This window comes from Meles meles, chromosome 10, assembly GCF_922984935.1.
Source record: "Meles meles chromosome 10, mMelMel3.1 paternal haplotype, whole genome shotgun sequence".
NCBI lineage: Eukaryota > Metazoa > Chordata > Mammalia > Carnivora > Mustelidae > Meles > Meles meles.
In genome coordinates this window covers 83,732,273-83,747,493 of record NC_060075.1, presented here as the reverse complement: position 1 = coordinate 83,747,493, position 15,221 = coordinate 83,732,273, and the positions used below count along the sequence as shown (strand labels likewise).

General features: G+C 39.4%; 1 long non-coding RNA gene across 2 annotated transcripts in view; it reads right to left on the bottom strand.

Annotated features, from left to right (window-relative positions):
- Positions 1–2,278: 2,278 nt before the first annotated feature.
- LOC123951604 overlaps positions 2,279–15,221 on the bottom strand; it is a 45,996-nt gene continuing 33,053 nt past the window's right edge. Inside the window, exons 4-7 of one of the 2 annotated variants that reach the window (XR_006820480.1) lie at positions 13,551–13,697; positions 9,156–9,245; positions 4,252–4,352; positions 2,279–3,426 (exon numbers count right to left, since the gene is read on the bottom strand). This is a non-coding gene — a long non-coding RNA (uncharacterized LOC123951604). The remainder of the gene's footprint in view (positions 3,427–4,251; positions 4,353–9,155; positions 9,246–13,550; positions 13,698–15,221) is intronic. The other variant, XR_006820479.1, reaches the window with a different exon arrangement.

Sequence of the window (15,221 nt, the reverse complement as noted above, 5' to 3'; positions counted from 1 at the left end):
AAGGGAAAATGTCTTTTATTGGTCCGTTGTTCATGTTTTTCATCGTTCTTTGGATGAAAACTGCTACGTGCATTACCACTTTCCTGCAGCCTGTAGGAAGTGTTCTGAAGTGAGGAACGGGGAGGTGTCTGCAGGTGAAGTGACCTTGTGTTTTCACCGGGTTCCTGGAATCCTAAATTCTGCTGGGTTAAGTGTGATTCTCTCCATCATAAACAATGAACTCTTGTCAGGAAAGAGGAAACAGTCTAAAACAAGCTTAAGTGCAGGGAGAATAAAAAAAAGAAACACAGTTTTATAAATAATTAGTGTTACTGTTTGTTGTATTGTAGCAAAGTGCAGAAAATGACTAAGCCACTAAAAACTTTTGTCTTTTACTAAAGACAGTGAGTGTATGCCCCTGGTTTCCCCGGGAACTTTCTAGCCCTTCTTTATGAAGGCTGGTAAGGTGGATTCTGTTTTGTGTCTTCTGAGGAATTTAGCTGTGTGGAAATTAAATAACACTTTAAAGAAGGTGCTTGGTGGTACATCGTTAAATTGTTTAAAATGTTTTGAAACGTACCCAGAGAACTTTGTCACACAAACACTATCATCTGAAAAAGGAAATGACAGAAAATTGGCAAGCATCATTGAGGGGCATAGCAAGCAGCTTGGCTACATTCATTAAGGAGTCCAGAGTGTCCCCAAATAGAAAAGCATTGTTCAGTGCTTGTGAAGTTTAAAAGCGGAATAAGAACAGTGCTTTTTCAAAAAAAAAAAAAGTTTCATCTCTTAATGTTGTTTTTCTCATTAAGTCTTCCAAATATAAATGTTACGTTTTTTCCCACTTTAATTTTTAGGAAATCAAAAAATATTAGTAATCATGTCATAGTTTTAAAAATTAAGAACACAGTCTAAACAAAATTCATGTGGAGGCCCATTTTGTCCTATTCTGGAATCTCATTATTACTCCACTTGAAATGTAACAGATGCCATTTTGTAAAGTGTCCTTCCTGTATCTCAATCTAGGAAGTTTTAGAAACGAAGTAATAAAAGTTATTTTATTCAGGACACTGGCTCCATAGCATGGACCCTAAACACAGTATCTTTATAGAACAGGCATAAATTTGCAATAAGTGAGTGGGATCTTTTCAACAAGTGTTGTTACTTTAAGAGTGAACCCTAAAACAGCAAACCTGATGGAATGAACTATCTGTCAGTCACTTATTCATTGTTGCAGCCATTAAAATATACATAGGAGCATTTACTATGTGTCAGACACTGTTGTAGGCTCTAGAGAACATGATTAACATTACTGTGCTGGATATTTATAAGGATCCAGGATCTTTGTTCAGGTGCTTGTTCTCCCTCGCCCCACCCGCCAGGTTCTAAATTTTGTTTATATGGAATGAAACTTTTTTTTTCAAGATCTTATTTATTTATTTATTTGACAGACAGAGATCACAAGTAGGCAGAGAAGCAGGCAGAGAGAGAGAGAGGGGGAAGCAGGCTCCCCACAGCAGAGCCCAATGTGGGGCTTGATCCCAGGACCCTGGGATCATGACCTGAGCCGAAGGCAGAGGCTTAACCCACTGAGCCACCCAGGCACCCCAGAATGGAGCGGTTTGATGAAAGTTTCAAAAAACCTGTTACTTGGTAAATGATAAAGATGTAGGATGATTTTTTGTGGACACTTTCCCCACCACTGCGCACAGATCCCATAATGAATCATCTCTCCTGAAGAAGATGGGCTGGACAGGTGACTGCTAACTTTACAGAACTGGAAGGAAGCGACTGTGCAGAGTTATTTCTTTTGCCCGCACCTAACTTCTTGTCACTGCCCCTACGGGTGAGCAATGCATTCTTAAAAAGCTAAGGAACTAACAGAAAGCATGTAGAAAACCCTTCTGGAATACGATCACGTAACTGCGTGCGTACTCTCAGCTTTGGGTTTGATATCTCCTTAGGCTTACTTTGTGATGAACTATTTCATCTGAATGAGGGAATCAACACTCCTCTAAACTTTAGCTCCGTCTCTTGGAGGGGAAAGGAAAGACATCTAGTTTCTCTGGAAACTTCTAGTTTCTGGGACCCGTCTCCTTTTCAGAGCTGCTTGGTCAAAAGTTAGATTTAAGCCAACACATGGAGGGGCAGTTACAGAGCAGGAGGACAAAAGCTGTGATAACTAAAATGAACAATGATTAGACCTTCACTGTGCCCTCTGAGTTGGCCCTTTGGCGAGGCTGTAAACTCCAAGGAGGCAGGGGTCATCTGTAACTGAGCATCAGCACTGTCCCGTGCCTGACCCAGAGTAAGCCCTCGATAGTTAGATTTTACTCCTTTATTCAATACAAAAAGTTTTACATCTAAATCTTTCCTAACCCAAAATGCTCACCTTCCACTAAGCACTCTGACTAAAATTTTCAGAAGTTTTAATCAGTTAAACATTTAAATGCATCTCTTATGCTTGGTGCTTTAAAAAAAAAAAAAAAAAAAAAAAAAAAACCAAATGAGTACAAATCTCTACCACAAAGTGATAGCTCTGTGCAGTGTTTTGTGTGTGAAATCCTTAGGTAGGCGCTTTCATGGAACGTTACCACGACGAGCACCCGTCCTCCCTTCTCAGCACAACTGGGGTTTTGTTATTCTGTCATACAGGGTAGATCTGTTAAAAATTGAATTATGAAATGTAACACCCAAGTATTCCGTAATTCACATAACACGATGATCTCCCAGTGGGTCAAGTCCATGAAGTTCGTTTATTTCCCCAAAGGCTGCTGATTTCTTAGTCTTCCTCCCACCCCCCTCTGCATGCAAAACTCAGATATGCTTGTTTCAGCATTCAGTCTGCAGTCTTTACTCTGTGTACCAAGTTTTGGAGAATAAGAGAAAATCTCTTCTTTCTATCCATTCCATTCTCCGCAGGGTCCAATGGTCATCTTCTAGATTTGCTAACCCGGCCCCAAATACAGATTATTATTCCTCCACGCCTCACACACTTAATGGGAAGCCACAGCAAAGAGAGAATCTGTTGTTTGCAAGCCTAGTCACACAGAACCCCAGAATCCTCCCTTGCGGTGGAAGGAATGGCCAGCTGGTGGGAGAAGCATCATCATCCTCTGCTGTCTTCCTCTTGGTCAGGGGACTTCCTTCGGTTTTCCAAACCTCTGTATTGCATCCTTATCCTGCCCTGCTCTTAGGATAATTCAGCGACATTTTGTGTTTTACCCAATGAAGTCAGGAAAAAAAAAAGATTAAGCGGGGAAAATGGTAAATCCTGGTACTCGGAGGCACACTGTAGGAAGCTCACTGTGATGATGCCCGTCATCTTCTCCACCCCATTAATATTCCTCTGAAGTAACAGAGGTGCCATTTTGTTTTTCTCTCTCAAATCTCCCACACAGAACTTCTGTACATAGTAACCGCAGGAACATTTCTGAAGCTGAAATCCTGTAGAATAAATAAAAGCAGTTGAAACTCACTGAATGGTCTTTTGTGAAAAGAAAACAACTTACTAATTATTTCCCATGGCAAAGCAACAACTATGAAGCTTGGCTTTTTTCTGAGGTTTAAAGCTGGAAGTCGACTTTCGGCAGCTCTCGCAACGTTCACAGTTGCTCACAGCAAAAGCTGCAAACCTTAGAAGTGGGAAAAGTTCTTAGCATGCTCTTAAACCAAGATCCACTGATTTTATATTAGTGTTTCTAGTTTCTCTGGAAAGGCCCATAGATGTTAAATGAGCTGTTTATGCCACTGCCTAATAAGCTTTGAAGTGACAGTCTCCTGTTTCCTTGTCTTCAGTTTTTTAGGGCCCCGTTCCCCATCAGCACCTACTAAGTGACCTTATCAGTTTTTTTTTTAAAGATTTTATTTATTTATTTGACAGACAGAGATCACAAGTAGGCAGAGAGGCAGGCAGAGAGAGAATAGGAAGCAGGCTCCCTGCTGAGTGGAGAGCCTGATGCAGGGCTCGATTCCAGGACCCTGGGATCATGACCTGGGCCGAAGGCAGCGGCTTTAACCCACTGAGCCACCCAGGCGCCCCGACCTTATCAGTTTTTATAGTTTTGCCAATAATCTATATGTTCAAGAGAACACAAATCTGTATCTTGTGGCCCCAGTGCCTGCTGATCAAGGTCTCCATGTGAACGCTTGGTATCCTGTGTTGAAATTATCTGACCCCTTTAAACTTACAGTTTTGTCTTCTGTCTCATGATGCGCATTTTACGTTCAAGATTAAACCGAAAGCAACCCCAGGATGGGTATGTCACTTACTATGCTTGGATCGATCCTCATGTTGAGTAGAATGTATGTACATACATAGAGTCTGCAAACACTTCTTAAACAAAGCAATAGGTTGAATCAGTAATTATGTCCTGCAAGTGAAACCAGAAATTATAACCACTCTGATCACAATGATGTAAAATAATTAGTATTTAAGGAGAGGTATTGTAAACCGTTGGTGGAAACACTGTCTCTGTAGTCCGATGGAAGAGGTGTGAAATTTGGAGCTGCCATTTCCCTCTCTGAGCTTCTGCTTCCTCATCCGTAAAATGGGGATGATGAAAGTACCTACCTCATAAGTCAGTTGCTCAAAGTCAGCAAGTTACTGCATGGACGGTATTTATGTAAGTGCCTCTGAGGTGATAAGTGCTTAGAGGGATTAACTATTGTTATTTCGTATATTAATTTAGACATGGGTAGTGTTAGTCTCATTTTAAGTGTGAGTAAACAGAGATTAGGAAACTGGCCCGGGATCTTGCAACTAGTTCAGTGAAAATGGCATAGACCTAACCTTATCCCACACCCACATCTAGTCCTAGTATTTCCTCTCCATTCTTTGCTTTCTTCTTGTTACTAGAGCCTGAAACGTAGGATCCCTTCTTGATATTTTTTTTAACCTTTACCTAGCTAATTATTCAGCAAGCCTGAGCTATTTCTGCGACTTTCTAAATATCTCTCCATCTCTACTAAATCTTTCTGAAATCTTTCTCAACTACTTCCTTCCCAGCCACTACTTTAATTCAGACCATATAATTTTCTGCCTGGGTTATTTCCAAAAGATTCCTCTGGGTTTCTGTCCAATCTGTTCTCCACATAGTGCCAAAGCCATCTTCCTAAACCTACATTTTATTATGTATGCCTTCCCTAAAATTCTTGAGTAGCTCTAGATTGCTTTCAAGAGAAATTCCCGAGAGAATGAATTCCTGGGTCTTCAGGCACACATCTCGGTCTGGTGTGGGTCATCTGTGCCTGTCTTTCTAATATCCCATCTTGTCTTTCCAAAACCCATACCTGGTACCAAAGCCTTCTCAAATAGCTATATTTACTCCACTATTCTTCTCCCAACCTCGGTGTACATGTCACATTGTAAAATAATTTACAACTATTTGTAAATTGTACAAATACTATTATTTGTAAAGAGACAATAATTGTCTCTTTACAAATGTCTCTTTCTAGCCATGCCTTGCGCTCCTTGAGGGGAAATAGCAGCTTTTTGTTTTGTTGGTTCTCCCATTTTTTCCAGTCAGAAGTCCAGACTTAGACTACCTCAGGAATTTATTTTACTCTTGCAAAGGCTACAGAAACATTTGCCAGTGTCACTGGAGAAATGAAAGTCTAGGTAAGTGAGAAACAAAGTTAATGATTCAGACGATGATGGGGAAGTGGTTTCAGAAGTAATCTGGAGCTTTCAAGAATATGGAGGAGTTTGATAGGGGAAGTGATCCAGTATTAGAACCTGCAAAAGTTTGTGTCTGGGTGGCTCAGTCGGTTAAGGGACTGCCTTTGGCTCCGGTCATGATCTTGGAGTCCTGGGTTGGAGTCCAGAGTTGGGCTCCCTGCTCTGCAGGGAGTCTGCTTCTCCCTCTGACCCTCCCCCCTCTCATGCTCTCTCTCATTTTCTCTCTCTCAAATAAATAAACTCTTTTAAAAAAACAAGAACGAACGAACCTGTTAAAGTGATTACAAAAAGCCTGAAGCAAGAATTTGTGTATCTCCTGGGCTGTGATGTGGTGAAGGGAGTGGAACCAGAGCTTGGTTCACGTTGCAGGCATGACCACTCAGCAGGTGCTCGCTATGTGGGCAAAGGGTGAAGGGCAAGATAAGATTAGGGAAGGACAACACTGTGATGGCTGATCCAAACTCAGAGTCTGGTGTAGTTTTAAATCCTTCCTTCTTTTGGAAAACAAGGACAAGCAAGGGAATGTTGGAAACTAGAGAGTGAGAAGTATTATGTCCTAGCACTCCGCGCAGTTTTGACAGCTGCTTAAATCAGACTAGATTTAGCACAGTAGTTCTCAAAAAAAACTTTGAGTAGTTCTCAAAAAAAATTGGTGTGTATGTGAATAACCAAAAACATTGAACTCGTGTCTCATAATGCCTGCTTTTAAAAAATCTGTTGTTATGTGGCGCAATTAGCCTCATCATCACCATGACTGTTTCCTTAATCTCCTCTCACATCCTGTACTTCCCACTTTACTGATTATCATTAAAATTTGATCCCTTTAAATACAAACTTTATCTGAATCTCTTTAAGAAGTTCTTTAAAATCAACCTACTATTATCTTGATAACCCTTTATTGGGAAGGTCATTGGTTCTCTAATCATATGGTGCTGTTTCTGTGTTTTGTGGCTATTAGAATTGCATAATATCTTCAATGTAGTGGCTGAGACTCCTTTCCATTAGTGGGATTTCGGTGATAAAGACTCCACATACTTGGGACGCCTGCTAGGCTCAGTCATTAAGCGTCTGCCTTCGGCTCAGATCATGATCCCAGGATCCTGGAAGCTAGCCCCACATTGGGCTCCCTGCTCAGTGGGAGACCTGCTTCTCCCTCTCCCACTCTCCTTGCTTCTGTTTCCTCTCTCGCTATGTCTTTCTCTGTCAAATAAATAAAATCTTAAAAAAAAAAAAAAAGACTGAGCATACTCTTCTAGCTTCTCTTGAAGCAGAACTATAAAGGTCTTCATTGTTTCAATGTCCTTCAGCTCCTGATGGGTCTCTCGTCCCCTGCCCTGGCATATGTTTCTCATCTTGGCACATTCTTTTATTCTGCATTTGATACAGTTGCTCTAACCTCAAAATCATTGTTTAATGCCATTTTGCATATCTATAATCATCTCTCTTGTTCCTCATCACCATAGTATCTTCTAATTCTTCTTCAAGTTCCATTTAGTCTTCTACCACATTCAGGGGAACCGTGGTACCAAATATGTCAGAGCCTCCTGATACCCGGGGTACGAGAGCCAGGCTTTTGAGATACGTTATAGTCAGCATGTTCTTGAGCCAAAGACAAGCAGGAACACACCTGCAGTTGAACAAGTTGAGTAGATTACTCATTGCAAAGAGGGCAGAGTGTACCACAAGGAACCAAGGGTGACTCAGATAGGTGTTTGAAAGAATCTTATAGAATTTGGACTTTGGGTGATTGGGTGGCAGGGGGCAGGGAGAGGGGGCGTGGCAAGGAAACAGCTTTGCCCTGAATAGGGTATTATTGGAAAGCAGGGTAATTTTACAACTGGGTGTCTAATACAGCTAATCTAGGAGGAGGCAGGATGAGACTGGCAGATGCTGTAGTCGGCACAGAAACAGTGATAACCTTTATTAGCTGGGAAAGGGGTTGCATCTTATCCTAGTGTTCATAACTGGTCTATGTTTCTTTATTTTTAAAAGATTATATTTATTGGAGAGAGAGAGAGAGAACACAAGCAGGAAGGAGGGGCAGAGGGGGAGGGAAAAGCAGACTTCCCACTGAGCTGGGAGCCCAATGCAGGGGTTGGATCCCAGGACCCTGGGATCGTGACCTGCATGGAAGGCAGACACTTAACCGACTCAGCCACCCAGTGGCCCCGATGATTGGTCTATATTTAGACACAATTACAGAGTGTTTTGTTTTTGTCATGACCCACCATGATCATAGAGTGGCCATGTCTAAAGCTGATATTTGTGAAGTTGTTCCTGTTTGACAAGCAGATACCTAAGCCTGGCTGTGGGTACCAGGCCAGTGTCCAGAGACAGCAAGACCTACCTGTCACATAGCAGGGGGTGAGGTCCTGACATCAGGGGCAGTTTTCTCTTTCTCGTGACAAAATTCTTTGTTATTTCACTAATGAAACCTACATCTGTGAAGTCCACTTTCTGCTACATTGGTGATAAGATTCTAATAGAGCTTCTTTGTAATTTTCTTCCTAAGCCCTAAGGTATGGTCAATGCACTGAGTATTTTAATACAAAATTTTATTTATTTTATGGTAGCTTTTTTTTTATGATTTTATTTATGTATTTGACAGAGACAACGAGAGAGGGAACATAAGCAGGGGCAGAGGGAAAACAGGGCTGGATCCCAGGACTGTGGGATCATGACTTGAGCCAAAGGCAGACGCTTAACAACTGAGCCACCCAGGCACCCCTATGCTAGCATTTTGATGGTTAGTAAGAACCACAAGAGATCGATCTGTGTGTAACTATAATGCGTACCAGTTTCGGGAATTGATTCATTTCTTTGCACTTGTACCATAAAAATGAATTTGTTATGTAAATAAAAAACTATACCATTGACCGATGTGAAATAAATGGAATGAAATCTTAATTTCACTTAGTGAAAGTTACTTGTGGAGAAATTAGAGGGTCTTTCCACTTAGTGCAAAAGGGAAGAGCTTAATTAATCAGAGATTGCAGAATCCTGGAGTTGAGAACTACTATAAATCAAAGTATTTCTGGAAATAGATCTAAGTTGAGCTTAAAAAAAAATGTCGTTAAAAATAAATATGCCAAACTTCTACTTAGATATTCTAGATGCCTCCTAAAATAAATGGCATAATCTTACTTTTTCTTTTACATAATAGACTATCATTGTAAATTTTGCTTGAAAGAACATCTAGGAAGTGATTCAAGTTCATGATTGAATAATGTTCAATATTTTAGTAATGTGTGGATTTAAAATCATTAGAAACATTGACAAATACCCCATGCTTACATGCTTTAGAACTTGTTAGGCTTCTGTAGAGGAGGTGTGGGTTGGGATAGCACAGGTTGTGGGGGCGGTGGGGAAAAGATGAGATAAAATACAAATTAAGCTTGATTCCATAAGTCACATATGGAAAAAATACTTTTCACAATGTAATATTTAAGACACTTGGAATATTGTTAAATATACCACTCGTTTTATATGTACTTACTTTTTAAACATGAGACGCATCATAAATCCAAGATTTCAGTCCCATATGTAAGATTAAATTTCTCCATCTTTGGGTGTTTTTCCGATTAGTCTTAAAATAGAATAAAAGCAGTACAAAATAGAAATTTGTTTTTCACCTCTGCTTTTTTTATCATATTATCTTGTTAATGAATAGAAGTTATTTTCATTGAACTTTATAGAATTTGCCCTTTAGCTGCCCCGAAGATAGGATCTAAATGAAGAAAGATGTGCATTTTTTATTTTCCCTGTAAGATTTACCCTTTTGCATGATCCTGTTTCATCTTTCCTGTTTTCAAGTGAAACATGTAGCTTTGTTTTATGGAAGCAGGAATAATAATTTACCAAATGGGAAACTGAAATTGAGAAGTTAAAACTCCAGTTAAACATTTCAACTGTTAATTAAGCAACAAGGCTTAAATCTTTTTAAATATTACAGGTATCTGTTAGGAGCCTAGGTGATGTGGGTTTGTTCAAGTCTTGTACAACCACTGGAAGCACTTTGGGTCCTGGAATCCTGATAGTTCAGTGGTTATAGCAAGATCTTGACAACTGACTTGATTCCTTGTTTATAGTAATAAAAGGGAAATAATACCAATAAATATAAAAATATCCATTTGTTACTTGGGAAATTGGTATTCTTGGACAGTGTTCTCTATTTTATGCAGGGTCAAATTTGCATAAATGTACTTGTGGATATGCATTTTCTTCAATACTACTGGAAGTTTGCTACAGATAATCATTAATTACTGCTTTTTGTAATGGTCAAAGTAATTAATTACTGCTTTTTGTAATGATCAAAGTATTTTTTGTCTGCTCAGCTTAGCAAGAGATACATATTTTAAATGGAAATAAAAGAGGATTAGGGCCAATCACTTTCCTTACCTGAAACATTCCTGCAGTTGGTGTGTTTCCACAAACTCTTCACACATCACAGATATTGTTAAAACAGTTGTTATGACTTAGGTCAGAATAAAATGGCAACTTTCTCCTCCTGCCTATATCTAATCCTTGTTTCTCCAGAGCGTATCAGGCTTAGGGGCAAACAGAGGTGATTGTTTTTAATTGCAAAAACTTGGGAAGTCCTCATGTTTTCTACTGGCTTAAATTCTCTTCCGTTCTTTAAACTGTCCTAATGCATTTATGTTTTGTGCACCCAGTGGCCAAAAAAGACATTATACATATGTGCACCAAAAAGCAGGTTCATACAATCTTTTTACTTATTGCTTAACAACATACGTTGTTAAGGTCCTTCTCGAAGATACGCACACTAGACTGAGTAACACAACTGAACAGTATCTCCTACTCATTGGTCCATGGCCTTGGTAATAGAGCCCTCTGTGTCTTGACCTTTTCCCCCAAACTTAGCCCCTGCATCTCTCCCCGACCCCCCATGATGCTGCAGGGCTCTCCCAATTCTCGACCTTGTGAGCCATACTGCAGCCTGGGAAAAGTGAGAAATTAGGAGTTTAAATGCTTCTTAATAGCGGCTGAAGACCGTGAGTGCCCTGGTTATCTGCTTTGCTGTTTGTTCGCATTATATTATAGTTGGCACTTCAGCCAGAGCCGGTGTAAGAGAAATGCTCCGTCCTAGGTTCCTTTGGACGTTAGTGGTTTTGTCTCTGCCTTTACTGGGGCTATTGGTTCAGCTCTTACTCCGTTTTCACTACTTCTCCTCTTCCTACCCCTGCTGTTCCGCTCCAGAGCCCCGTCAAACAGGCTTTGCAGGATTATTTCTCCCAGTTAGGAGGAGGACTCCAGGGGCTAGCTTCTCAGTTTGACGACCCCCTTGCCATGGCTGCCACCAAAACTGCAGATATCCCCATGACCCCGTTCTGTCTAGAATGACTCTATCTCCTCCGCGTTAGACTGGACACAAGTTTTAGTTCAGAGCCTCATGTCGCGCCAGTGTTCATTAGTCTTCTGTGGACTTCCGTCCCAATTTACTGCTTTTAATACAACCCTTTATAAGGGAAAACTCTTACCTTGTCATTTTCTCTGCTTACAGTTGCTTAATGAGTCTCTTCTGCTTACAGAATAAAATTCAAGTTTCTTAGAAATAGGCAGGGGGCTTCAAAATCTTGTTTCCACCCATTTTCTTCACTTTTTGCTACTTCCTTAAAAGTGATTTTGTGGTCTTCCAGATACATCATTCCCTTCTGACTCTGAATTCATTCATGCTGTTCGCTTTGCTTGTCCTGCCTTTTCTTCCTCTTGTATGATTAGAAAATATCTACTTATCCATTGAAGCCCTTCCTTTAATGTATAGTGTATCCCCTCTCAACAAAATCACAATCTATTAAACACCATGTTTTTACTCATCTTGTATCCCAGTGCCAACCTCAGTGTCTGGATAAAATCAGTGGCCAGTAAGTGTTTAAATGAATATATGAGTAAATGAGTTTCCCAACACCTTTCCTCCCTTTTAATCCAATGCTTGGAACTTTCTTTACTTCTATTCTTTATAATTTATCCCAGAAAAGCTTAGGAGAAAAGCTTTATGAAAACTCTTGGAGTTTTCCCCGATAGCAATTCCTAAGTGTAAAATTTATATGGCATTAAGTAGATCTGAATTCAAGTCTTAGTTACAGTTTCATGCCCTTGGACAAGTTGGGCAGCTCTCAGTGTCTCAGTTCCCATCTGTAAAATGGGTGGAAAATTATTATACGGTTATGATTTTAAAATCCAAACTATGCCAAAAAAGTTGGAACTCTAAATGATTTTTAATATCCCTCTCAGGTTCAAAATTAGAAGACATGAGCTTTGTTCCCTGTTCTCTTACTATCTGTGATATTGAGAAAATAAATTTTAAGCTCCCCTCTCTGCTTTTTAGCTAAAATGAGGCAGTTGTATCAGATGATCTATAAAGAATCACCCAGTCTAAGTTTACTTGATCATCCGTCATCTGAATCTGTTTCCTTTCTTATGTATATATGATTACACTATAGTTTCCCAAGTATTTTTTTAGTTTTTTTGTTTTAATTAAAATTGTTGTTTTTTTTTGTTTTGTTTTTTTTTTTTAGTTTTCCCATGTGTGTTTTTAAAATTATTGACAAATGAAGATAATTTCAGCAGGGAAAGTGTTCTAAATTTACAGGATAGGTGTCTGGGAGCTGGTAAGCAACAGGCTACAATATCTTGGTCAAATTCCAAACACAGAAGTAAATTTTGGTGTGTTGATTTTCTGATCTACAGGCTTGTATAGCAACTATTTATAATGACTCCAATAAAATTTTTAGACTAAATAGGAATGATGTCAGCAAGAGAGCAGTTTTAGAAATTTCTAGCACCCATTCTGTCCCAGACACATCAATCTGAACAACTACCTACACATGAAAATACCTTCATAAGAGCTAAGAATTCCAGGTCAGGAATTATTGTACCTGTGTGAAGCAGCTACTCTATCTGTCTGTCTATCTGTCGGATGACCTCAATATTTTCAGTGAAGTAAAAAATAAAGCAGTTTTCTGAGAAGGTAAATTTCCTGGGAAATTCTTGAGAAGATCAAGACACAAAAGAAACGAGAGAGTGATGGTAAGAGACATAAGGTTAGGAAGAAAAACTAAAGGATTGAAAGTCCTTACTGTGGACAGCTCAGTTCAGATCTAATATTGTTTCAGAATGTTTTTGATTGGGGCACCTGGGTGGCTCAGTTGGTTAAGTGTCTGCCTTCAACTCAAGTCATGATCCTGGAGTCCTTGGGATCCAGCCCCAAGGTTCAGCGACAGGAGATCCAGCTCCTGTTCATCGAGGAGCCTGCTTCTCTCTCTGCCCTTCTCCCCACTAGTGCTCACTCATTTGCTGACTCTCTCTCAAATAAATACATAAAATCTTGAATAAATAAATAAATGTATTTGATTACCAAAAGAATGTGATTGAACAAAAGTCAAATAGTATTTTAGCACCTAAAGAAAAAAAATTCAATTGTCCTAGTTTCCCTGTCTTCTCCCATTCCCCATGTCTCCTCCCAGGAGAGGAATACCTTGGACTTTTTCTAGATAACATACCTATAGCGTGAATGCTTGATTTTTTTTTTTTTTAATTGTTGTCTTTTACACATTAGCCTTTGATTTGCTCCTGTGGAGAAGGAGGACCTTCCTTTTATTGTATACACACCACACCCCTCCCCCCAGTCACCCACTACCCCCACATATATACCTCTTCCAACCCAATCAGCATGGTTCCTTCTTGATACTACTGACTGTTTGCATTCATATTATACATTTTCTGAAAAGCAGAGCCACAAGTTGAGAATGAGTCCTTTCTTTCTGGTCAAATTTACCTTTTCCTGGTGATGGTAATTGCCTCCTTCACTTCTTTCATCCTCCTGACCCAACATTACCTTTCCACACCCCCAAGCCAATGACATAATTCTTACCCTGAAACTTCCTTTAAATTTCCTCATGGAAATTCCCTTTTGTCTCTCAGGTATCAGACCAGCTATTTCTTCAATCCTCTGTCTTCTGGTTTCTTGGTTTACTTCCTTGCTTTGACGGAGTTTCTGTTCTGGGAGTTCCTTGAGCTCCTTAGGAAAAGGTAAAAGACAAATTTGGGAACTTGGAGATATTAAAATGTCCTTACCCTCATTCTTGAAAATCTGTTGGCAAATTGACAGTCAGAGATCATTTTCCCTCTGATGGTTGAAGAGATTGCTCATGTGACTTCTAAATTCCCAGTGTTGCTATTGAACGTTGTTGTCTTTCAGACCTGTGTGTGACATTACTCCCAAGCCCACCAGAGGCTTTTAAGACCTTTTGTTTATTCTTGATAGTCTCAAGGCTCATGAGTACAGACGGCTAGGACTCCGCAGGGGCCCTATGAATCCACTGTGCTATGGCTGGGTGACTTCTTGCGCTCCAGACACTTCTGTCCCTCAACTCTGGAAAATACTCATGAATTCTACCCTTATTTCTTCATTTTGTTTCTCGTTTTATTTTGCTTTCCCTGGAAATGGCTTCACGTGGATGTTGCCTCTGCTCTACTCCAGGGATGGTGCTCTCATGACTTCTCTGTGCAGCCAACACTGACTCAGATACTCGAACTGCTCCACTGACTCTCATTTCTGTGAGCATCACTTAAGTTTTCCAGATTCTACCTTTTATTTCCCTCGCTATGATTTTATGATTTTCTATTTCACTAGTCTCAGGGTGGAATCTCTTCTCTCAGTAGTCTAAAGATATTAGTCACAAAAATATTTAGTGTTTTCTTTATTCCCTTTCCTTATACTTATCCTTATTGTTTGCTTGTCTGTTTTAAATTTTGTCTTGCATGTCAGGTATTCCTCAAATGTCTGATGATGGTCCATTTATGTTTAAAATGGTGGCAGATAAATAAAAATCTCATTCATATGGGTTTTCTCTTACCCGATAGGGTAGCCACTAGCCATAGGTAGTTCTTGAGAATTCACTTAGACCAAAATGAGATGTGCTGTTTTTTAAAATTTTATTTTATTTTATTTACATTCAGTTAATTATAGCATATCATCAGTTTCAGAGGTAGAGGTCAGTGACTCATCAGTTGTATATAACACCCAGTGCTCATAACCTCATGTGCCCTCTTTAATGTCCATCACCCAGTTACACTATCCCTCCACCCAGCAACCCTCATTTGTTTCCTATGGTTAATGAGATGTGCTCTAATAGTAAAATAAACTTGGACTTCTAAGACTTTGTATAAAAAAGGCAAAATATCTCATTAATAAAAAATACTATAATTTTTATTTTGGTTATTAAAAAATAATGCACTGTAACACTATAATATAATATAATATTATATTATTTATACATATAATTATAATTGATTAAAATGATAGTATTTATGATGTTGGGCTAAATTATATATTAATATGAAAATTAATGTCACCCATTTATGCTTTTAATGGGTACCTGGACATTTCAAAAGTATGTATAACATGAAGCTCATGGTATACTTCTATTGAACAGTAGCACTCTAGAGGAATCAGGTAAGGTCCCGGCCATGTCATTGTTCTCCTCCACCGCCCATCTCCACTAGGACATCCTAACAACACATTATCTCTTACACCAGTCAG